Source organism: Scyliorhinus torazame, chromosome 8, assembly GCF_047496885.1.
Source record: "Scyliorhinus torazame isolate Kashiwa2021f chromosome 8, sScyTor2.1, whole genome shotgun sequence".
Classification (NCBI taxonomy): domain Eukaryota; kingdom Metazoa; phylum Chordata; class Chondrichthyes; order Carcharhiniformes; family Scyliorhinidae; genus Scyliorhinus; species Scyliorhinus torazame.
In genome coordinates, this window is record NC_092714.1 from 255,318,997 (window position 1) to 255,342,806 (window position 23,810).

The 23,810-nt window shown below is 44.9% G+C and overlaps 2 long non-coding RNA genes across 2 annotated transcripts in view; one reads left to right on the forward strand and one right to left on the reverse strand.

Annotated features, from left to right (window-relative positions):
* Nucleotides 1-5,380: 5,380 nt before the first annotated feature.
* Nucleotides 5,381-23,810, reverse strand: part of LOC140428546 (uncharacterized) — a 461,056-nt gene continuing 442,626 nt past the window's right edge. Inside the window, exon 4 of the long non-coding RNA XR_011948811.1 lies at nucleotides 5,381-5,571. This is a non-coding gene — a long non-coding RNA (uncharacterized lncRNA). The remainder of the gene's footprint in view (nucleotides 5,572-23,810) is intronic.
* On the forward strand, nucleotides 5,980-13,771 carry LOC140428844 (uncharacterized). The gene is made up of 3 exons (XR_011948926.1): nucleotides 5,980-6,085; nucleotides 8,589-8,721; nucleotides 13,681-13,771. It is a non-coding gene; the product is annotated as an uncharacterized lncRNA (long non-coding RNA).

Sequence of the window (23,810 nt, forward strand, 5' to 3'; positions counted from 1 at the left end):
AGGGCAAGCATTTATTGTCCTTCCTGAACGCCTTTGGGAAGGTGACAACTGAGTGGCAAGCCAAGCTATTTCAGGAGGAAGTTAGGAGTCAGTCACATTTCTGTGGATCGGGAGTCATAAGTAGGCCAGACTGGGTAAGGACGACAGATTTCCTTCGCTAAAGGACAATAGTGATTGAGATGGATATTTATAGCAGTTCAGTGGTCACCATGGCTAATCCTAGCTTTTCAGCCCAGACTTGTTTAATTGGCTGAATTTGAAGTTGCCATAACGAAATTTAAACTCATACCACTGGACCTTTAGTCCCAGGATGTTGGATCACTGGTCAAATAACATGACCACGATGAAACCGTGACCATAACCAATCAGAATGTACAAAAGATTGCGAACTCCAATGTAACTGGGTGATTTTAACCCAAGCGGCCTGGCAAAACCTGGGCAGGTGGGCTGAAAAATAGACCCCACGTCACATCCCTGCCACCAGCAGCAGGTAACAAATGAGATGGTGTGTCAAATTCAGACCAATGATTTGATCAATGCTTCTAAAGAAAATGATGATCTGTAGAAATGTCACTAGTAGTCATGTGTGTAGTTCAAAATCCCTTAACAGAGAGTAATAATCACTATTTATGCTCGAGGCAATCGCTCTTCAATACCTTTACTGGTCCTGTCCCTCTTTTCTTGGCCCTAGAACCTTCTGAGGATCATCGCTCTTCTAATTCTGGCCTCTTGCGCATTCACATTACAAGTGTTCCACCACTGGAGGCCCCGCCTTCAGTTGCCTAGGCCTCAAGCCCTGGAATTCCTTCCTTGCTCCTCTCTGCCTCCCTAACCTCACTTTACTTCCTTTAAGGCACTTCTTAAAACCTACACTGCTTAACCAAGTATTTAGTCATTTGGCTCACTATCACCTTATGTCACTTAGTGTCATACTTTTATAATGCTCTATGAAACACCGAGGAGTGTTTTGCTACCTTTAAGGTACTATGGAAATATAAGTTGTTGTTGAATTATAAAAGGAACCCAACCAGGCGTGGTTGTGCCATTTGTGCCAAGCCCTGCAAAACTCATTCGCTGCACAAGGCAGGATGAATTAAACCCTACCCGCCCAGCAGAGGCTGGGCATGTGGGCAGTTAAGGTCACCTGGGTTACTTACCTGTCTTGGAGCTGCTGGGTAGGTGTGGTTCAAAGAGATTTCAACCTGCTCGACTGACCCGATGGCAAGAACATCTGTCTGAATTTGAGTGTCAGTGCCTGACTGCAAATTTAACTTAATGGACTGAGCGGGAGATGGGCAGAAGGAGGACAAAGAATGGCTGTCCTTCCCGACAGTTGCCGACCTGCTTTCATCATGTGGGGAAACTATTCTGGCTCCCCCTCTCAGGCCTGGGTTAGAACATAGTCTGGGTCCCATTGACGCAATAAGGCCATGATAACCATAAATTCTTGAAGTTCCTTACATTTATAGTCGCAGTTACAGGATGGCACTAATAAAATGCGCCCTGCTGCAATATAGCTTCTCATTGCTTAGTGTGCAATCTTAGGTCTTGTGTAACAGGTTGAGGGGAAATTCTTTGAGGCACCCAAAACATTTCCAAACTTCTTGTAGTCATAAGCTTTTCTCCCCATATACTCGCTCGTCTTATAATAATAATAATAGTAATCACTTATTGTCACAAGTAGGCTTCAATGAAGTTACTGTTAAAAGCTCCTAGTCGCCACATTCCGGCACCTGTTCGGGGAGGCTGGCACGGGAATTGAACCCGCGCTGCTGGCCATGTTCTGCATCACAAGCCAGCGAATTAGCCCACTGTGCTAAAGATTGCAATGACTTGATGGTCCTGTGCCTTGGAGACCCAAACAGGGCAACATTCTATCCTACGTTTCCTGCAGAAACATCATTAGTGCAGCATCTGCAAGGGGAGGCATTAAGTGGTGAACTGCAGCCACGGATAATCTGTTCCACTGAAACTTTCTGGCCAGTGATATCCTTGCTGAACACTATGATGTATGGTCACTTGAAGTATGAAGACTTGCGTTGACATAGCACTTTTCACAAGCTCAAACGTATCAACGCACTTTGCGGCCAACAAAGTACTTCTGAAGGGCAGTAGCCATTGGAATGGAGCAGCTCAGGTCGCTGAACACTAATAATAATAATGTTTATTAGTGTCACAAGTAGGCTTACATTAACACTGCAATGAAGTTACTGTGAAAATCCCCTAGTCACCACACTCCGGCGCCTGTTCGGGTACACTGAGGGAGAATTCAGAATGCCCAACTACCTGGCAAGCATGTCTTTTGGGACTTGTGGGAGGAAACCGGAGCACCCGGAGGAAACCCACGCAGACATGGGGAGAACGTGCAGACTTCGCACAGATCCCTATGCCGGGAATCGAACTGGGCCCCTGGCGCTGTGAAGCAACAGTGTTAACCACTGTGCCCCACTACAGTTGTGCACAGTTTTCCAGAGGGTTGCTGAAAACAATTTCCTATCAATGGGCCCAAACTCGAGCTCACTATGAATGTTTAATGAGGTTGACTTTGTTAAATCGCTTTGTTCCTGGGACCAGAAAGTAAACCCTCTATGATCCATGAATTTAAACAAGGATGTGCTGAATATGGAAAATTCTGGGAGAAGCCAGTGATCAATGCTGCCTCTTCGCATAAATCCAACATGCCACTATGCTGCTTTGAGAAGAGAAACAGCCATCAATACAGACTCTGCTTTTTTGTGCTCCCACGACGCCCAAGATTGTATGGATGCATTTGCAAAATTTCCCAAGTTTTTGATTTGATTTATTATTGTCACATGTATTAGTATACAGTGTGAAGTGTTGTTTCTTGCATGCTATACAAACAATGCACACCGTACATAGGGAAGGAAGGAGAGACTGCAGAATATAATGTTACAGTCATAGCAAGGTGCAGAGAAAAAGATCAACTTAATACGAGGTACGTCCATTCAAAAGTCTGATGGCAGTAGGGAAGAAGCTGTTATTGAGTCGGTTGGTACGTGACCTCAAACTTTGGGTCATTTTCCTGACGGAAGAAGGTGGAAGAGAGTATGTCCGGGGTGCGTGGGGTCCTTAATTATGCTGGCTGCCTTTCTGAGGCAGCGGGATGAAACCGCAATCTTGTGAGTGCAATGTTTCTTCTTTCTTGTTACTGTCTGCAAAGATCTTTTTATTTGTATGTCATATTTGAACCTTTGACTGTCTTGAGTTCCAGGGCGGGATTCTCCCAGCCCGGGGCCGGGCCGGAGAATTCCCGCACCCGGGCCATGCTGCGGAGCGGAGAATCGGCGCCATTGGTGCTGGCGCGTTTGGCACGGCGCCGGTCGCGGGCCGCTCTACGTGGCCGGGCCGCGATTCTCCGGCGCGTATGGCCGCTCTAAAAAGGCTGAGTCCCGCTGGCGCCGTCCATATCTGTTCGCAGCCAGCTGAACCTCTGTGCGCAGGGTCAGGGGGCGGCCTGTGGCGGGGGGGGGGGGGGGGGGGGGTGCTCCGATCCCGGGGGGAGCCTCCGATGAGGCCTGGCCCGCGATCGGGGCCCACCGATTGGCGGGTCGGCCTCTCGCTCCCCAGGTCTATTTTGTTACGCACCGACCCCTGAACTCCCGCGCCATGTTGCGTCGGGGCCGGCGTGTTGAGGGAGGCCACCGCGCATGCGCGGGTTGGCGCCGGCGCCACTGCGCATGTCCTCATTGACGCCGGCGCCACTGCGCATGCGCGGATCCCGCGGCGCACAGTTCGCGCCGGGATGGGAGGCTGGAGCGGTGTGAACCGCTCCAAAGCCATGCTGGCCCCCTGTGGGGGCCAGAATTGGTACTCCCAGCGGCCCGTTCACGCCATCGTGGACACTCTGCCGCCGAATGGGAGAATCCCGCCCCCAGTTCCCATTTATCTGTAAACATTCCCGCTCACTGCCTGTCACCAGCACTCACTGCTCTTACATAAAATGGTTTCGGAGAAGACTTGGAATTGCATTCAACTTCCCCTGCTGAGCCTTTTGTGAGAATGCCCAGAGGAACGGCATTTCCCCAGGGTCTTCATGAATCTTTCACTGAAGTGACTGACAACAATCAATCCGAATGAAATTTGCAGCATGAAAATGTTGCGTTTGAGTAGCGCCTTTTATAACCTTAGAATGTCCGAAAGCACCGTACAGCTGGTGAAGAGCTACCCAAATAGTCCCGCTTCCTTGTTCTTTGCCCATCATCATGTAATCAATAGCAAGTCATGCAAAACTGAACAGGAGGGCCTGTGGCGCAGTGGGTAGCGTTCCTGTCTCTGAGCCAGAAGATCCGGGTTCAAGTCCTACCCCAGGACTTGATAGCCAAGGAAGTTGTATGCATAACATGGCCAAACCGGTTTAGTGTCAACCTGCAAATCCTTCGAACTGTTCAATGGCTGGTGGCGAGAGCCGGGCAGACCTTCTGGTCAGACATGCATGATGTGGAGTGGCTCGCCTCAAGCTTCAAGCCTCGAGCAACTTGTTCCAGTAATGACTAGCTATGGTAAGAGACAAAAGTCTGCCTTAGTGCACCACTAGGTGTGGGAAGAGATTTGGAATTGGAAAACTGAAAAACAAAGGTGCTTGAATCTATGCCGAGGTAGAGTAAGTGACACACCTGCAATAACAATCTAGACTGTCTGGCTATGGGCAGGTGTATTCAGAAAATCGATTATTGAGCAGTGCTTGGGGACCGGTTAGAGAATCAGAGGGAACACCGGGTCACTTCTCTCTGGGTGGCCCAAACACAACTAGCAGGCAATCAGATACTTAGCCAGACAGCAGCACGGTCAGGACAGGCCTCCTAAACAGTCCAGCCCCACGGTCAAATCGAAATCGCATCCAATCTGCTCCAATCAGAAGGCGGCGGCAGTAGTTCGTGACAGTGCCGGAAAGGGCGGTTACTATCAGCACAGCATTTGGATCTAGCTCGAGGATTTCCACTGGATCCCTGGGCACAGAAGCTAGAGGGAGGGCTTCGTTTGCAAGTGGAAGGGGAGGGGTGTGGCATTCAGCAAGGCCCCACTCCCTTCCCAGTGCCCTGACCCTCAATCAGCCACTCCTCCACCCCAATAGGATGCAGTCAGACACAACAAGGCGGAGTCCCGCACGATAAGGCTGTTACGTGGTTACTTAAGGCCTTCAATTGGCCTCCAGGTAGGAAAGCTCCCCTCCGCACTCCCACCTGAGCTTGATCAGGGGAGGTAGCAGGATTCTCACCCCGTACTATCCCGCCCAATCAATTGGTTTTCCTGCCTCCAAACTTTCATCCAGTGGGGGCATTAAATTCTGTCCATTATTTCATCTGTGCAAACTACGTAATCTCCAAAGCATGTTGCTCCCATTTCCGGATCCTACCTTTTACCCCAATTCATGTCAGGTATATCTGGGGGCAGTATATTTATTGCTCAGTAACTATAGTCTCTTGTGGCTTGGCATTGTGATTTAAGCAGAAGTATTATTCTCTTGGCATGTTGTGATTCCGACAGATTACAGTCTCCTTTTCCTTCAAACGGGAGAGGCTGTTTTCCTCTGCATGCACATTACTTGTGAATCTAAATGGAAGATAATGAGGGAAGTAATTACAAGTTGTGACTTTGGACCGTGCGTTATCTTATTTTAAAGATGACAGCTTAAGACTTTGAACTCCAATTACTTTGGGAAATCTCAAAAACATAGGTGCAAGGGTACAGAGAACATTATGTCTGTTACAATATGCAGTGTATAAAATGATAAAGTAATAAACTGCTCGCTCCAATTATGTGTACCTGCCATTAACAGCAATTAACAAGGAATATGGCTTATCAGAATCCAAAGAGTAAAGTGGATGTGTTCTCCACCTATTTCCTAATGGTAGAAATAATTGATACTTTCCATTGATAAATAACCTCAAGGTTTTTTCTCTCGAGTATCATACCTCCATCTTTTAATTCTCTTTTGATCTCTTTAGCATGGGTCTCTTTTGAACCTGCAACCTCTCTAAGCCCTCCAAATGATTGTTCAATCCTTAACGTCCTTGGTAATATGGAAATCTACGGTATCCACGAGGTCTCTTCTGAGAAAAAACAGGTACTCACTTTTATTCCTACACTATTATGATCCCACACCAGACCCCAACAGTGGCTAGAATTTTGGTCTGAAACCCCAATATTTTAGTTTATTTTGTAAGACTGTGCGTAAAGAATGGTTCTTTAAAACAAATATTTATTATTAAGACAATATTAGAATCTTTAACAACTGTCATGCGAGAGTGCCTTTAAGAACTGGATGTTTAAGCAATGTACCTTTAAGAAAACAGTGATGGCATAGAGTGGGTGGAGCTCAGCTCAGTTCAGCCATTTTGCAGTCTGTGTTTTGCAGGCTTTTAGTTTCAGTTTTAAAAGCAGTGTCTGTGTGTTCCCAGAGAGCTGCAAGTTTTGCAGTTTGGTTTTGCTGAGAGCAGCTAAAAAGTGCCTGGCTGGTTTTGCTGAGAGCAGTTTAAAAGTAGAAAGCCCGTTTGCGACAGTCTCTGCCATTCTACAGAAAAAATATATACATCCTTTAACCTGATGTGATACTGTTTAAAGGTGTTAAGTCTCTTGGAAGTTTGAAGGAACATTTTAAGGAATTATTTACTGTTGCAATATTTTCTGAGTTATCTTTGAAGTAAGGGGTGTTAAGAGATCCAATGTTTATTTACGATGTTAAGTTGAGTTCATGGAATAAACAGTGTTTTGTGTTTAAAAACCCACGTGTCCATAATTGTAATCCCACACTTAGGGAAAAAGCCATGTGCTCGGAAAAGCAACAAATCCATTAAAGGGAGAGGTTGGCTGAACTCCATGATACATTTTGGGGTTCTGAAAAGCCTCGCCCATAACACAACCCACCCAAAAATAGCTTACAATTACCCCTTAAACAATACTATTTGATACAGTAAATACAATACCCTTAACTACTATCTCTATTCCCAATTAAACAACAAGAAAGGAAAAACATACAGCTCTCAATCCATTCCACATCCCAATGGCACAGAGTTATTCTTTCTCCTATTAGAACCCCTGCAGACTCTGTCTGGATGTCTTCAGAAAGCTGTTTCAACTTGTTTGTTTTAGCTTTCACCTTGTTCTCAGACAAAAGTGCCCTACTTTAAACGCTATTACTTTTTTAATTATCCTACTGTGAGAGCAAAAGGCTTTTCTTCTAGTATAAAAGAGTAGCCAGATTAGAGCTCAACTCAAAAACGTTTCTCAAAATGTTTGAATACCTTAGCTGCACCCAGCAATAAGATCATCCCCCCCCCCAAGCTGAAAACTCATTAATTCCCCAGGGACCCCCCCCTAATCGGACAACATTGCATTAGCCCAGGCTGAAAACACATCACACCGCTCAATTTCACCTCTGGTTCCTAAAAGCTTTCTGGTCTTGCAAAACAAGATTCTTGGAAAAACATGAATACTGCAGTCAAACACACTCTAACCCGAGACTGTGGACCCTTAAATTGCCAATTGAATATAATCCAATATATCTAAAATCCTGTATTTGTCACAGCACAGAGCGCAAAAGCGATTTGGAACATACTTCAAGACGACGGGCAGGATTCTCTGCTCCCCCATACACGTGTTTCTCAGCGGCATGCCGTTCACTGGCAGCGGGATTCTCTCTCCCTGCCACTTGTCAATGGGCACCCCCACGATTGGGGTGCTCTGCCAGAGGTAAAAGAGAATCCCAACAGCCAGAGAATCCCGGCCACTACCAACAATGCTGCACTCTCAAAACATGGGAAGCAAGAATGGGAAAATGCTGACTGGTTGAAGGCTAACATCACTGTGATAGATCCTGTCACTCAAACTAAGCAGTTCCTCCTCATTAATTGCAAGAGAGACCTTTTTAAAATTCATTTTTCTGGGGTGTGGGCGTCGCTGGCTAGGCCTGCATTTGTTGTCCACCCCTAATTGCCTTTGAGAAGGTGGTGGTGGGCTTGCCTTCCTGAACAGCTGCAGTCCATGTGGTGTAGGTACACCCACTGTGCTGTTAGGGAGGGAGTTTCAGAAAGAGCAAATAAATTCTGAATGTGTTAAAATCCACTCAAAATAAAGTCCAACAAATTGCTCGGCAGTGTGCCAATGACTACTAGTTATAGCATTACCAGAATATCCAGGTGTCCTTCGACACAGAGAATTTCAGAGGCATATATGATGGGGCCAAAAAGGTCTATCAGCAAAACATGCTCCACTGGAAGCAAAGTCAGAGGATGTCATTACCAACTCTAATAAATAGCTGGAGAGATAGGTGTTCTTCCTTGCATGCAACTCCAGGTAAAACACAATCTTGGGCTGTACTCCAGGGAGAACTCTGTCACTGAGGAAGACCTAGACACCATAGGTAGCTTATCTGTCCTTCAATGTACAGTTAGATATTGAATACACAGTGGAGGAGATTAGCAATGCTATTGAATCGCTTGTGTGAGGGACTAAGACCTCACAGATTTTTATTAAATATATATCGGTATCCTCATAGCTATTTCTAAAATTTTAAAAACTGAACAAAGATCTTTAAAATTGTTAAAACGCTGCCTGTCTGTGACCTCCAGGACAAAAGAAGCTGTGCAGTGTTGGAACTCTCACACCTCGATATCTCTGAGGAGAAACTAACGACCCCCTGTGGACTGTACTGCTCAAATTCAACGAGAGCTATACAAAGGCTATCTGCATTTAATAAATCAGGTTAGTTACATCTGTCACTTTATGTTGAAATCAAATTGCATATAGTAAATGCTGTTGCCATGTTCAAGCTAGGTAACAACAGCCAACTGACTGAGAACACCAAATTGTTGGTCTACCAAACCTATGTCTGCAATGCACCCCTCTACCAGGGTGAAACCTGGACAACAGACCTGGACAACATATGCCAGATGTGAGGAAAAGCTGAAGAACCTCCACCTGCCCTGTCTCAGACGTATCTTTAGCATCTCCTGGTAGGACAATGGAACCAATTCAAAGGTGCTGGAATGTTCCATCAGCATACATTCATTGCTAAACCAACAATGGTACACTGATCTGGCCTTATTCTTCAGTTGGATAACAGCCATATACCCAAAGGCCATCTGTACGATGAATTGTCCTCTGAGTCATGACCTCCTGGACATCCATACCGCCGCTACAAGGACACCCGAAAGCAGGATAAGATAACGGATATTAACATTGACAAGCAGGAGACAGCCGCTGATGGCTGCAACTTCGGGAGGCTGATTGAATGCAATGGCAATGGAGGAGCTGAGCAGAAACGAAAAGCTCAACTGGCCCAGAAGAGAGCCCAGGGAAAACAGGGGTGAGCAAACTGCGCATCTTCTCAGTCCACTGTGTACCTCTGCAGAGATTGCAAGCCCAGAGGGCAGCTCCGGAGCTATGCCAGGAGACGCTGAATGCAGAGTTGACCACCAAGGTGCAAACCATCACCTTGTGAGAAGAAAGGCTGCCAGACACACAGGTTGACCTGCAGGAATATAGAAATCTCTGCATGGATGGTTCAGAAGTAAATGTCCATCACTATATATTTTTTCCTTGACTGTGTCAAATGGCCTATTCAAATGCGTCAGCAATTTCACTATTGGCTTGGGGGGGGGGGGGGGGGGGCACGATATACTGGTTTAGCTCAGTGGGCTAGGCAGCTGGTTTGTGATGCAGAACAAGGCCTGCAACACAGGTTCAATTCCTGCCCCAGCTAAGGTTATTCGTGAAGGCCCTACCTTCTGAACCTTGCCTCTTACCTGAGGTGTGGTGATCCTCAGGTTAAATCACCACCAGTCATCTCTCCCCCTCAAAGGGGAAAGCAGTGTTGGTCATCTGGGACTGTGGCAACTTTACCTTACCTTTGAAATATAAGGCAACCAGTTTGAAAAGTGCTAGATCACAATTGTCTATGCTTCCAACCAAGTTTGTGTTGTGATATTGTTTATTTTTGGCTTCAGTGCACATATTGAAAGATACATGCACAACTGGACTAATAAGAATTGAATTGTGTTCAATTTGCACCTCATAAAAATACTCGTATCAGATATCATGACTTGAGCACATCTTGCCACGGGGGAAAAAAATAACTGAACAACGTCCTGCCTCCCCAGCTCTGCCCAACCCATTTCCTATCCCTTATGGTTTACTAAGAAGGGAGGAAGGAGTGCAGCAGCATAAACAGTGGCAGTATCGTTATTTCAATTTAAACTGACACCATATTCAATGGCCATTAAGGTGTAAGGGTCTCTATCTTCCATGAAGAGTTGGATAGCTTTAGAATTTTTAAATTGAAAATTTAGATGTAGCAGGGCAATGAGCCAGCAGTCCTGAACACCAGGATTTTATTTTATGTTTTACTTACCTTCAGTTGTTGATTCATGAGGAAAAAGTAGTTTGGGGTTATGAGATGCAATATATCTGATTTTCATTCAGGGGCAGATTTCCTCTGGTCATTATGAGTTACTCAGCTATTGGGAAGATTTTCTGTGTTCTCTATTACTTGTGGAATTATAAAAGCATTCTAACAGGACATATTTATGACTTAGCTAGAAGGTGGCATAGGGGCTATAAATATAAGATAGTCATCAATAAATCTAATGGAAAATTCAGGAGAAACTTCTTTACCCAGAGAGTGCTTAAGACGTGGAACTCGCTACCACAAGGACTAGTTGATGAAATTGCGTAGATGTGTTTAAGGGGAAGCTAAGTAAACATGTGAAGGAGGAAAGAATGATATGACGACAAGGTTAGAGGAAGAGGGTGTGAAGGAAGCTTTTTGTGGAGTATAAACACTGGTATGGACAAATTGGGCCTGTTTCTGCACAGTGCACTTTATGCAATTCTGTGTGCATTAGTAAACAGAGGAGGGCTAATTAGTATTATTACTAATGCTTTGGACCAACAATCCCATGGCAGGCACTGGAAGGCAATGGACATACTTCTTGTTTAGCACAGGGCTAAATCGCTGGCTTATGAAGCAGACAAAGACAGGCCAGCAGCACGGTTCAATTCCCATACCAGCCTCCCCTAACAGGCGTCGGAATGTGGTGGCTAGGGGCTTTTCACAGTAACTTCATTTGAAGCCTACTTGTGACAATAAGCGTTTTTTCATTTCATACAGATGTTGGACCTTTCAACGGGCCCGAGGCACCGAGAGACCCATTGTTTTAGGCATTCAGCACAAATCCATATTGAGGCCCGCACTGAAACTGAAAGAAAACTCAACTTATGGCCCTGCTAATGATGTGCCTGCATCATTTGGAGAACTATTTCACAACCCCCACAATACGTGTTAAGAATGGATGCCTCTGAAGCCCCATTAAAGGCCCACTCAGTGCCCCCTGGCTCCTCTGTTATCCTTGCTGCATGTCCAGTGCACCTTACCCCTGTGGCCCTCCAGGAAATCACACAATATAAAAAAGGCAGCCAACAACTCTTCACTGGCTGCAAGTACATGGTACTCTAATCTATCCAGTGTATCAAGATTGGCATGACATTAACAGGATATTAACAGACATGTTGGAACTGGACGGGCCAGTTCACTTGTGCACAGGTCGACACATAGGTCTGGTGAGAGTTGTGCATGGGGCATAGAAACCAAAAGAAAGCTTTGCAGGTATGAGAAATGTCTGCACTACATTTGATTATGAAGGAGTTGGCAGATTGGTTGTGTCCTCTTGTACTTCCTTTTTAAGAAATAATTTCCAAGATTTATTTCTCGCTGCTATTGATTGTTAAATCCGCCTGCACTAATCAAATGAGGAGCGCAGGCTGACAATGCAATTCTTTCTTTCCTATCAATGGGAAACTGAGGTGGAAATTCATTCCATTTGACTGTGCAAAGCTGAGCGAAGCAGAAAAATGCATGCCTGCTGGTCTTGTTGCACTTGATACTCCCACTGTGAGGACTCTGCCCAAGGAAAATATTTATCACCAATAATAAGGTAACAAATATCGCCTTAGTATATAATTAAAAACACTCAATTATTTGAAATAACATTGGATTCTGTGCTTGTGCAATGAACAGAATACCCAAGGATCTGAGTATAGTGCTTCTCCCATGGGTGAGTCTCTCGAGTGATCCAATTTCCCAATGCATGTTGAACTTTATAAGATAGTTATGTTTCAAAAGGTCTCTGTTAATTGAAGGTGACTGACTGCTCTGAATAGGGGATGGTGGTGATCATAATAATTCTGTCCTGAGAGGGGCAGCACGGTAGCCTTGTGGATAGCACAATTGCTTCACAGCTCAAGGGTCCCAGGTTCGATTCTGGCTTGGGTCACTGTCTGTGCGGAGTCTGCACATCCTCCCTGTGTGTGCGTGGGTTTCCTCCGGGTGCTCCGGTTTCCTTCCACAGTCCAAAGATGTGCAGGTTAGGTGGATTGGCCATGATAAATTGCCCTTAGTGTCCAAAGTTGCCCTTGGTGTTGGGTGGGGTTACTGGGTTATGGGGATAGGGTGGCGGTGTTGACCTTGGGTGGGGTGCTCTTTCCAGGGGCTGGTGCAGACTCGATGGGCCGAATGACCTCCTTCTGTACTGTAAATTCTATGAGACAGACCCTTGTAAACCTATTGAAAATCACATGATAGTTTTCACACCTTGACATAGCTGCATTTTGCACACTGAGACACAGGGAAAGCGAGAGAGATGAAAGTCAGTGCTGGCATATTTCAGTTGAGTGGAACAGTTCACGAAGGACATTGAAAGATGCAGCCTGGTGTGGCAGGGAGAAATAAGCCTGCTGGAGTACCTTGAGACTTAATCTTGTATTGCTACCCATCTGCAAAAAAGGTTAAAGGAAGAGAGTGAGTCAGAGGAGTGGGGAGGTTTAGGGAAAGAATTCCAGAGCTTAGATGCCAGCTAGCTTAAGGCTTCGTTGTCAATGTTGGAGCAATGAAAATCAAGAATGTCCAAGAGGCTAAGAGTGGAGGACTGCAGATATCTCGGAGGTTTGTAGGGTTGGAGGAGGTTAGGCAAGGAGGGAAGGGTGAGGGAGGGATTTGAAAACATGAATGTGGGTTTTAACACCAAGCCACTGCTAGACTGGGAGCCAATGTAGATCAGCCGGCAAGGATTACAGGAATATGATGCAAATTGCGGTGACAAATTTATGAAGCACAAAAGTGTGGTGGTAGCCTCCAAGGGAAAAAGTAAAATGTAATGGGACTGGCATCACTCGTGATCGAGACATGAATAAGTGAAAATACATTTCTGAGAATATAATTCAGTGGATGCTCATATGAAGCATTCATTGCCACATACGACACAATGGTTTCACGGGCCTGGCGATACATGTTATCTGCTCGGCTGGATCCATAGGAAACAACATGAACTGCAGTGAACAGAGTATGATGTGGAGATGCCGGCGTTGGACTGGGGTGAGCACAGTAGGAAGTCTTACACACCAGGTTAAAGTCCAACAGGTTTGTTTCGATGTCACTAGCTTTCGGAGCGCTGCTCCTTCCTCAGGTGATAAAGTCTGGAGTGATTCACCTGAGGAAGGAGCAGCGCTCCGAAAGCTAGTGACATCGAAACAAACCTGTTGGACTTTAACCTGGTGTTGTAAGACTTCGTACTGTGAACAGAGTAGCTATTGCTTGATGCAGGAGTGTGCTTTCGACTGACTTTGTGGCTTGTGTTTCCCTTGCCTTAAAATTTCTGCATCTGATAGAAGGGCGAATCAGCTGGTTAAGATGGATTGCAATGTATGGGCAAGCAGCAGGCATGACTCAGCCTCTGGGCAATTGTGCAGCCTTCATCCAAACTCCAAGTCCAGGGAGCTTTAACCAAAGAAAATTGGTGAGTATCTGAATGCATTTTCTTATTTGTAAGTCACACATCTCAAAGTACTCAGACTCTGCTTTGTTCTTGAGGTCAGGTTGTCCATATATTTGGTGCAATTAAGCTTCTGGCCAGTGATAATTTTCCAGGGTGTTGATGGATACTACTCTAAGAAGATCCGTCAACAATGTCCTGTGGCTGCATTCATTAGCATTAGTCCAGCACTTTGAAGGGTTTCACCTTGGCCCTCATTGAACCTCGATGCCAATATCAGTTATTCTCACCTCTTCTCTGCCTGCTTATGTCCACGTCTGGATCAATACTGTGATAAAGTCTGGAGCTGAGTGATTCTGGGAGATCCAAAGCTGATCACCAATGAGCAGGTTATTGGGCAGGTGGCATTGCCTAATGGCATTATTGATGATAAAGATTGAATGGAGGTGGATAGAGGAGGTAGTGGTGTAATGGTATTCTCACTGGACTAGTAATCCCGAGTCCCAGGGTAATGCTCTGGGATCCTGGGTTCGAATCCCTGCATGGCAGATGGTGAAATTTGAATTTGATAAATATAAAAATCTGGAATTAAAAATCTAATAATTGTTTGGAAAAATCCCATCTGATTTACTAATGGTCTTTAGGGAAGGAAATCTGTTGTCCTTACCTGGTCTGGCCTACATGTGACTCCAGATCCACAGCAATGTGGTTGACTCTTAAATTCCCTCAGGGATGCACAATAAATGCTGACCGAGCCAACGACACCCACATCCCTTGAATAATTTTATTTTAAAATCTGGTCAGGTTTGACTTGTTCTGTGCTGTTTTTCATGGATAGAGTTTATTAGGATCAATTCTACATTTTGATGAGTAGAGTGTTGGTGCCTTGGCTGGACTGGAATAGCTGGGCGATGGGGACAGTTCGTCCTGGTGTACAGCTACTCATCATTACAGACGTGACTTAGAAAATCAAATGGCTTAGGATTGTAGACGAGGTTGTGTTTCAACTCCTTTGACTGTTTATTTTTATATGTGGTTACATTTGAGAATACATTAAATGAATTTAGCTTAAATGTGAATTCATTGCGAACAATGGAACTGTTTACAAAATCACTCAGACAACATAAAGAGGAGTCGAGGCAGAGCGCAATATCGTTAGTCAGGTTTATTTATTCGATCACCATCTTTCTATGACCATAGAGAATCATTGCTACAGACAGACACAAACAGAGATCCACGTTTGAAGCCCTTTCTCATGCCAAATTCTTCGGATGTGATCGCAACACATTTATAGAAACCATCTGTGCGAAACCGACTTGAAACCAAAACGATCCATTTCATTACACATATTGACAGTTTTTGTCCTTTTTGCTTTCCCCGCAGACACTCTCCCCCCCCCCCCCCACCCCTCACCCCAATAGAATAACCCAACAACCGACTGATTTTCTCACCATTTCTGTCTCTGACAACATTGTTTGTGAATGTCTAAATGCATTCTTTCTCCTTTCTGAAAGTGAAAAGTTGTATTCTAGCCATTGCATAAATAAAGCATGCAACATGTTGTGTTATATACACATATATACATAATGCTTTGTCTTCTGACCTGCATCGACACTATATACAATCTACTGTGAGACTGAGGAAAGGCTACTTCACAGTATTTTTTATTGTTAAGTTAAAATCATTAGTGTTTTACTACAGAGCAAAATTCTATAAAAATGATCCATGCATAGAATTTTTTTTTAGCTGTACGATAACATTGCTTCCCATAGGATGTTTCCTTTTTTAAGGTCAGGTCTTCACATTGCGAGTGCTTTTTCTACCTTCTTTGCTATGTCAAATGTTTACTGGCACCTTGCTTTGTAACTGGAACACTCCCCTTCGCGGCAATGTGCCAGCAGCAAGACTGTGAGTCTAATCTAATGAAAGAATTGACTAATAAGCACCCTGCCAATACCTCAGATACCAGAAGCTCAAGTTGTCAAGAATCGGTAGAGCAGAAACCCTAGAGGAAGTTATGCGGTAGGGTGTGGGTGTCCGATTTGCCAGAGCAGAAACTAAAAATGCCAACCAACACGCCAGCCTTAAAGAAAAACACCCTTCTCTCCAACTGTAAAGCTTATCAACTCAGGCTCAGTTATTAGAAAAGCTGGAGAACAAGGTGTGCTAAATTATACGACACTGGCGTCTCCATAGGATCTCTATCAGTTATAGCACCTATTTGGCGTAGGGTTTGCAAATAGCAATGCAATCATATCTTGATACCAATTAGGACCTTTGCATCACTACCATTTAGCTGCATTCGGGCTGCTTAAAAATTTAAAAGCACGACACGATGTCCCTTTAATGACACTTAACTATGTGAATATTTTGCATGCTGTTTTCCCCCAAAAAATAAACTCGGGAATGTAATGAGCTAATGGAAATTTGACAAAGTGTGTCAGTTGCAGCAGGTTAGAACCCCCAGCACAGAAGTGAAATATCTTAATTCCCTTGAAGATTAGGAATTTAATGAGTTTGTATTGTAAAATACTCTCCACCCACTAAAGGAGCCTCTGTCCAGCTCAGGGATCAACGGTTTATGACTGCTGGCACATAGAAGCTATGAAGAAGTATCTACAATCTGGTGATTTTACATTTGTTTTTCAGCCTGGGGCTGAATCACTTACGGAAGGCAGAGTGGATTTGAAATAAAGCAGCAACTAAGAGTACAATTACTGCAGAATATGTATGAATCAGAATGTACAAAGGCTCCCAGAAAAACTAACATTAGTGACTTGACACACTCTGCTTTCAGTTCAAATGATTCAACAGATTTAGTTTGTTTTTTGGCAGTTTTTCAGGCGTTAGTACTGTTATCCCTCCCTCCATGATGCAATGCAACTGAGCAATACCGATCTAAACAGCTGGCCTCAAAAGACTCAATACTCACTTACTAATCTGGTTGATATCTTTTTCCATCTGCTTTCAATACAAAGGTAAACAGGGGTGTCTGGTCGCTCAACCCTTTAATTTCTCAAGGAACAAGGCCATATCTAAACTCAGATTGCAAACGCGTTGGAATATATTTAAACAGAATGACTGTGCTGACAGATCCTGCACACCTTGTAGGATTTAAGATGGGAGTAGATGTCCCCCATTGTGAGATCCCAATCTTGGCTATGCCATCTAAGCCATCTAAGCTGCCTAGTCAGGTGAAGGGTAGGGAGGGAAAATCCCTACCACCATGCTACTCTTATACTCCGCGTAGATTCCTGAGGCAAAGCAGCATTGTCGGTAGCCCAAGACTGAGTCTACGTCATCTCTCCTGGAGAGGGAGCCCAAGAAGAATGAGAATACAAAATATTTTGCAAAAGAAATGAGGGCGAAAAGAGACATAACAAAATAACCCTTTACCTTGTGGTTCTTTACCCCACAACAAGAGCTATGGCAATGTAGACTCTTTGGGAAACACTAACTAGTTACTCAAATAGGTTAATGTCGTGACAGACAGGCAGAAACTGGCAAAGGCAGGATATACCACAAGGTATGTTCCAAACAAACAAAGATGTGTTACCACATACGATGTGTTCCCACACATATAAGGCCTGCTTGCACTCTTGCATCCAAAGCCTATCTTAGCCAAGCATTCTTGCAAGAAGTCCTTTGCACATAATAATCTTTATTAGTGTCACAAGAAGGCTTACATTAATGCTGCTATGAAGTTACTGTGACAATCCCCCAGTCGCCACACTCCGGCGCCTGTTTGGGTACACAGAGGGAGAAATCAGAATGTCCAATTCACCTAACAAGCACGTCTTTTGGGACTTGTGGGAGGAAACCAGAGCACCCGGAGGAAACGCACGCAGACACGGGGCAAACGTGCAGACTCCGCTCAGGCTGTGACCCAAGCTGGGGATCGAACCCGGGTCCCTGGCGCTGTGGAGCAACAGTGCTAACCACTGTGCTCCCGTGCTCTCGGGCTGCCCACATGCAAACACAGGCCTGCTTTTAGTTACATAGGCATCAGAAACAGCCCAATGTTTCTAATTCAGTATTAGTAATGAAGTTCTGTCTCATCATTTTGGCTGGAACGTATGCTGGCAGGATCTTCCGGTCCTGCCCTGGCGCGCCCCCGCCGTGGGTTTCATGGCAGCAAGGGGCGCATTCAACGGGAAACCCCTTTGACAACCAGAAGATCCTGCCACCAGCCAATGGCGGGCTGCCTCTGCCACCATGAAACACGTGGTGGGTTGCGCAATGAATCTCGCCCAGAGCACATCAATATAGCCCACATTAAATATAAGACAGATGTCAGAGGTAGGTTCTTTACTCAGAGAGTAGTAAGGGCGTGGAATGCCCTGCCTGCAACAGTAGTGGACTCGCCAACACTAAGGGCATTCAAATGGTCATTGGATAGACATATGGACGATAAGGGAATAGTGTAGATGGCCTTTAGAGTGGTTTCGCAGGTCGGCGCAACATCGAGGGCCGAAGGGCCTGTACTGCGCTGTAATGTTCTATGTTCTATTTATTTTGCACTAAGTCTCACTTAAATGTTCTAATAACACATTCATGTACAAATTGGTGTGCTCTAATAAGACTCATCTCAGTTGTCTGGGGGAGCAATCTTTCATAAACAGCCACCTGATCATTGAGTGACACTGGAACCGGTATAGTACCAGACCATGGCTGGGATTCTGCGACTCAGCACCGGGTCGGAAAATCCCCAGGGGGATGCGAGAATCGCGCCCCGCCACCCCGACAATGGCTTCCCCATTCTCCGGCACTGATTCTCGGGCGCCTGCGGGATTCCCGCTGCGCCTGTCGGGGGCCGTTGACAGCGGCCCCCCCACGCCGATTCTCCGGGCCCCGATGGGCCGAGTGGCCGATGGGTTTGGCCGAGTCCCGCCGGCGTGGGTTACTCAGGTCCCACACGGCAGGACCTGGAAGGTGAGTCTGCGGGGGCCATCCTGGAGGGGAGGCGGGGGGATCCGACCCCAGGGGGAGCCCCACGGTGGCCTTGCCCGTGATTGGGGCCTACCGTGGGGCCTAGTTTACTCCACGCTGGGCCCCTGTAGGGCTCCGCCATATTGCCCGGGGGGGGGCGGAAGTGGAGAAGGGAACCCCCGTGCATGCGCGGAAATACGCAAACTCGCGAGGGCCGTTTTGCACCGGCTGGAGCCACGGGGACCACTCCGGCGCCAACCGGAGCGGAGTTCCCCTAGGAACTGGAGCATTCCCCATTGTCAGAGACTGTTGATGCCGGAGTGGTTCCCGCCGCTTTTCATGCTGGCGTGGGGACATAGCCCCATGACTCTGATGATGATAACTGATAGATTGTATTAGGCTGTGCAAAGGCATCCTGCTGAGCATGATGTTCTTACAGTGTTACTGAAGACAATAGTTCTCCCATAACATAACTTCCCATTTGCCTCCTGAGAGTTTTAATTTCATCTCGTAGCACATACGCTAACATATTTTTGGAAAATTCCTTTGATGTGCTATTTTAATGGAACTATTATCTCACATTAATAACTGCTTAAAATAACATACTGAGGAAATTTACATGAAGTGTGATTCAAGAGGAAGTTGCACTACTGAGTAGTTGGGTTGCAATAATTGCTGAACAATGAATTCTTCATGTGTGGGGCAGAGATATATTATTACCCTTTTCTTTTAGATAATGCAAACACAAGTTTTCATGCACAGTGTCAGAAAAGAGGGAGATTACTTTGAGAAACAGTATTGGTTCAGGGTGTTTAATGGGGAATATTCTGACATTTATTCAAGGTTCTTCTCAGAGCTTAGTGAGAGGGGAATATCCTGAATTCTTTTCTAAAGTCCCATTCGTGGCCTGCTTTCTCATGGTGCGTGTCGAATGGGGAACATGTTTGTTCAAGATTCCTTATAGAGTCCAGTAAAGTCTTTATTCAGGGTTCCCTTGAGACTTTGGTGGGGCAGGGATCATACAGATTTTGCTCACTGTTCTTTGTAAGGTGAGGCCACACCTAAAATATTGTGCGCAGTTTTGGTCTCCTTTTCTGAGGAAGGATGTTCTTGCTCTTGAGGGAGGGCAGTGAAGGTTTACCAGACTGATTCAGGGATGGCGGGACTGTCATGTGAGGAGAGATTGATTCGGTTGGGATTGTTCTCGCTGGAGTTCAGAAGAATGAGGGGGGATCTCATAGAGACTTATAAAATTCTCACAGGACTAGACAGGGTAGATGCGGGGAAGATGTTCCCAATGGTGGGTGTGCCCAGAACCAGGGGTCACAGCCTGAGGATTCAGGGTAAACCATTTCGGACAGAGATGAGGAGACATTTCTTCATCCAAAGAGTGGTGAGCCTGTGGAATTCATTACTACAGGAAGTAGCTGATGCTAAAACACTGAATATATTCAAGAGGTGGCTAGATATAGCACTTAGGGTGAATGGGATCAAAGGTTATGGGGAGAAAGCAGGATTGGGCTATTGAGTTGGATGATCTGCTATGATCGTGATGAATGGCGAAGCAGGCTCAAAAGGCCAAAAGGCCGCCTCCTGCTCCTACCTTCTATGTATCAATGTATGTATCTATGTAAAGCATGTTAAGCAGGATAACCCCTGCACCCACTTTGCGGGAACAGTTAGCAATTAAGGTCTCCCAGACCTTCTGCTTAGAGGAGAAGTTAGGAAGTGTACTTACCAAAGCCTGAGAAGAAAGTAACGTCTTATAATATTTATTTTTATACGTTTCAGCAAAGGCAGGAAGACTATCTCGAAGAAAGGATTTCTCAAATACTTCTGAGTCCAGGTGAGATGCGGAAGTTGTTGTACCTAACCAAATGATATGTGTATGATCTGCTGGTGTGCAGGGAACACATTTACCCTTTTTGGACCATTGCACAAAAAAGGTTCAATCACATTGAGAATCCGGAGACAACAGCTAGGACTGTTGTTCAACAAGGATTTGGTTTAGCTCAGTGGGCTAGACAGCTGGTTTGTGATGCAGAACAAGGCCAGCAGCGCGGGTTCAATTCCCGTACCAGTTTACCCGAACAGGCGCCGGAATGTGGCGACTAGGGGCTTTTCACAGTAACTTCATACTTGTGACAATAAAAGGTTATTATTATTATTTGTAAAGGCCAGCCAAAATAGAAACTGCTGGAGGTTTACAACGAGCATGGATGTGAGAGTGAAAGGCCAAGCTGTGTGTGAAACTATTCCCCACAATCAGCTGGGTTAATCTTTTGGGTGTTTTGAAGAATGGACCCTCCCAAAATATCAATATATCCTTTTCATCCAGATAAAAGACTGTCTGCTTTAGTTGGAGGTTTTCTGTGTCACATTTTTTCTTCTGTCTTTTGACTAAAGCAAGATTTGTGAATATTGGATCAAGCTCGAATGGCAGGGTACAATTTCCACAGGCTTCCCCTGTTCTCCTGTAATTCTAGCGCATGGAAACCTGACATCAATTTCACCAGTTCTCTGGGGTGCCGATGGAATTTTCACATGGCGGGGGCGGGGGGGGGGGGGGGGGGGGGGGGGCACAGGTTGAGGGGGAAGAGATAAGGAGAGCTTGTGCGGGATTCTACCTCTGTGGAATTAACAGCATCAAGTTGCTACTTATAATGAATGAAAGTCGCCGTAATCCCCGAGGACCATCGGCTGCTCTCACCTTTTGAGAGAGAGCTGACTTGGTGGTGATTTAATCTGAGGGCCACCACATCTCAGGTGAGGGACAAGGTTCAGAAGACGGGGCATTCATGGATAACCTCAGCCGGTACGGGGAATTGGACCCGTGCTGTTGGCTACTTTACATAATCGTTGGCATATCCAGACAAAGTTTCTGATCACTGGATTGGACATAACGAATGAGGAACTTATCAGCCATGAAAGAATGGCGGAGCAGACTCGATGGGCCGAATGGCCTAATTCTGTTCCTGTAGCTTATGAACTTCTAAAGGATCATCTTGGGATACGGTACAGAGGAAAATCGGGTAGGGTGAGTGTGTTCTGCAATGCAGCCCATCTTGTTTTCCATCCTTTAAATTAAAGGGATGAAAACTCAAACAAAGTCTATCATGGGATTGTGATCCTCTTTGCCTGATTTTTCTCCAGGCTATGTGCCCAGGCATACACTAAACCACGTGCAATAAGATGCAAAATATGCCTCATTATTACCTTTGACTTGATTGTTCCGATACTAAAACTGCAGAGTCTATTGAAAATGTTCGCTAAATATCTTAGGTTTACATAAGAACATAAGGAACAGGAGCAGGGGTAGGCAATTTGACTCCTCGAGCCTGCTCTGTCATTCAATTAGATGACGGATGATCTGACTGTGACTTAACTCCACTTTCCTGTCCGCCCACATGTGTGGTTACTAATACTTGTCCGTCACTGCCTTCATTGGAAACTGAGTACAGAAAAATTCACAGGTGAAGTAAACACTCCAGAAAGCAATACCCATGCCAGATCCTTTCGTCCCACCCCTGGATTCATATGTCACTCTTACTTAGAATTATATTGGAGAGTGTCATTCCTATTATATGTGTGAACATAATTTATTAATTAACATAAGTGATATAAGTGGGTGAATGTTGACGCATTCATATAGGATTCCACTATTTAATGGAGACAAAAGCCATTTTATTTTAAATGAGTTAACACTTTCGCTAAAATAATAAAGAAGGTATATTAAACAAAATTGTTCGTAATCATCTGCCAATTTTGCCAAGAGTAATTTCTGAGCAATAGCTCCTCTTGAAACAGATTTGACCTGTGATGATTAATTTCCACAGATTAATTTTAACCTAAAAACCTACGAATTTGGCATGCAACAAATTATTTTTAGCAGTGAATCTGCAAGAGCATCACTAACAAATTGAAAGGGCATTTGGACTTACTGCTGGTTAGGGTCTGGATTCAGCAATGTTCCATTGCAGTTTCTGATTAAAGATTGGCAAGTTTGATTTGATTTGATTGATAGTCGCATATACCGAGGTACAGTGAAAAGTGTTGTTCTCTGTACAGTCCAGACAGATCATTCCACACATGAGATTTGAGCAGCAGCGGTGCAGGGTTCTGGGAAGATAGGATTTACTAAAGAATCTGAAAACCTTTTAAAGTTAGCCTCTGAGGGAAACGGAGGCAGAGCTGGAACAGGAAGCCCAAAATGGGTGGGAGGTGAGTGGGACATGATTGGTGGAGATGCACAGATATCTGATCCAGCATGCTGTAAATTAAGTCGCAATCTTGCGGAGGCAATTTGTCTTCTACCTTATTCATAAGAGGATGAGACAACCCACTCACTTCGAAATTTGGAAACTTTAAAGCAATATTATTAAAACCTCTTCTCAGAAGAGAGTTGGAGAGTAGGGTGACAATCATTACCAATCTGTCTCTGAGTTTTTCTGTGGTGTAATTGGAATTGAGCAGCTTTATTTTCTGGAATGTGAGGGTGTTAAATTTGTTGTGGATTATAACTCTGGCAGAAAATTGAAATCGGAAGGAGATTTTGCATAATATGATTGCTAAATAATACAAGTAAAAAAATGATGCACATTAATCACTTTGAAAGGTGAAGAATGCAATGAAAGACGATGTTGGGAAATAACTCAACACTTGCAACATAAAGACACAATGGTTCGTGACGTAGGTGATAGGTAAAATGTTGTTAGAAAAGCGAAGTTTGGATTATGTACATTGACTTACCTTGCAGCATTCCACCACTGATTTCACCACATAAGAATTATGAATGAAATGAAAAGAAATGAAAATCGCTTATTGTCACAAGTAGGCTTCAATGAAGTTACTGTGAAAAGCCCCTAGTCGCCACATTCCGGCACCTGTTCGGGGAGGCTGGTACGGGAATTGAACCGTGCTGCTGGCCTGCTTTAAAAGACAGTGATGTAGCCCAGTGTGCTAAACCAGCCCCTATGATCAAGATATTTAAATTACAGATAATGAACTTCAGTTGAATTGTAATACCGGCCTGGATTCTCCGTTGCGAGTCCACCCCGCAACCGCTGCTAGCGAGAACGGAGAATTTGTCGCTCAGTC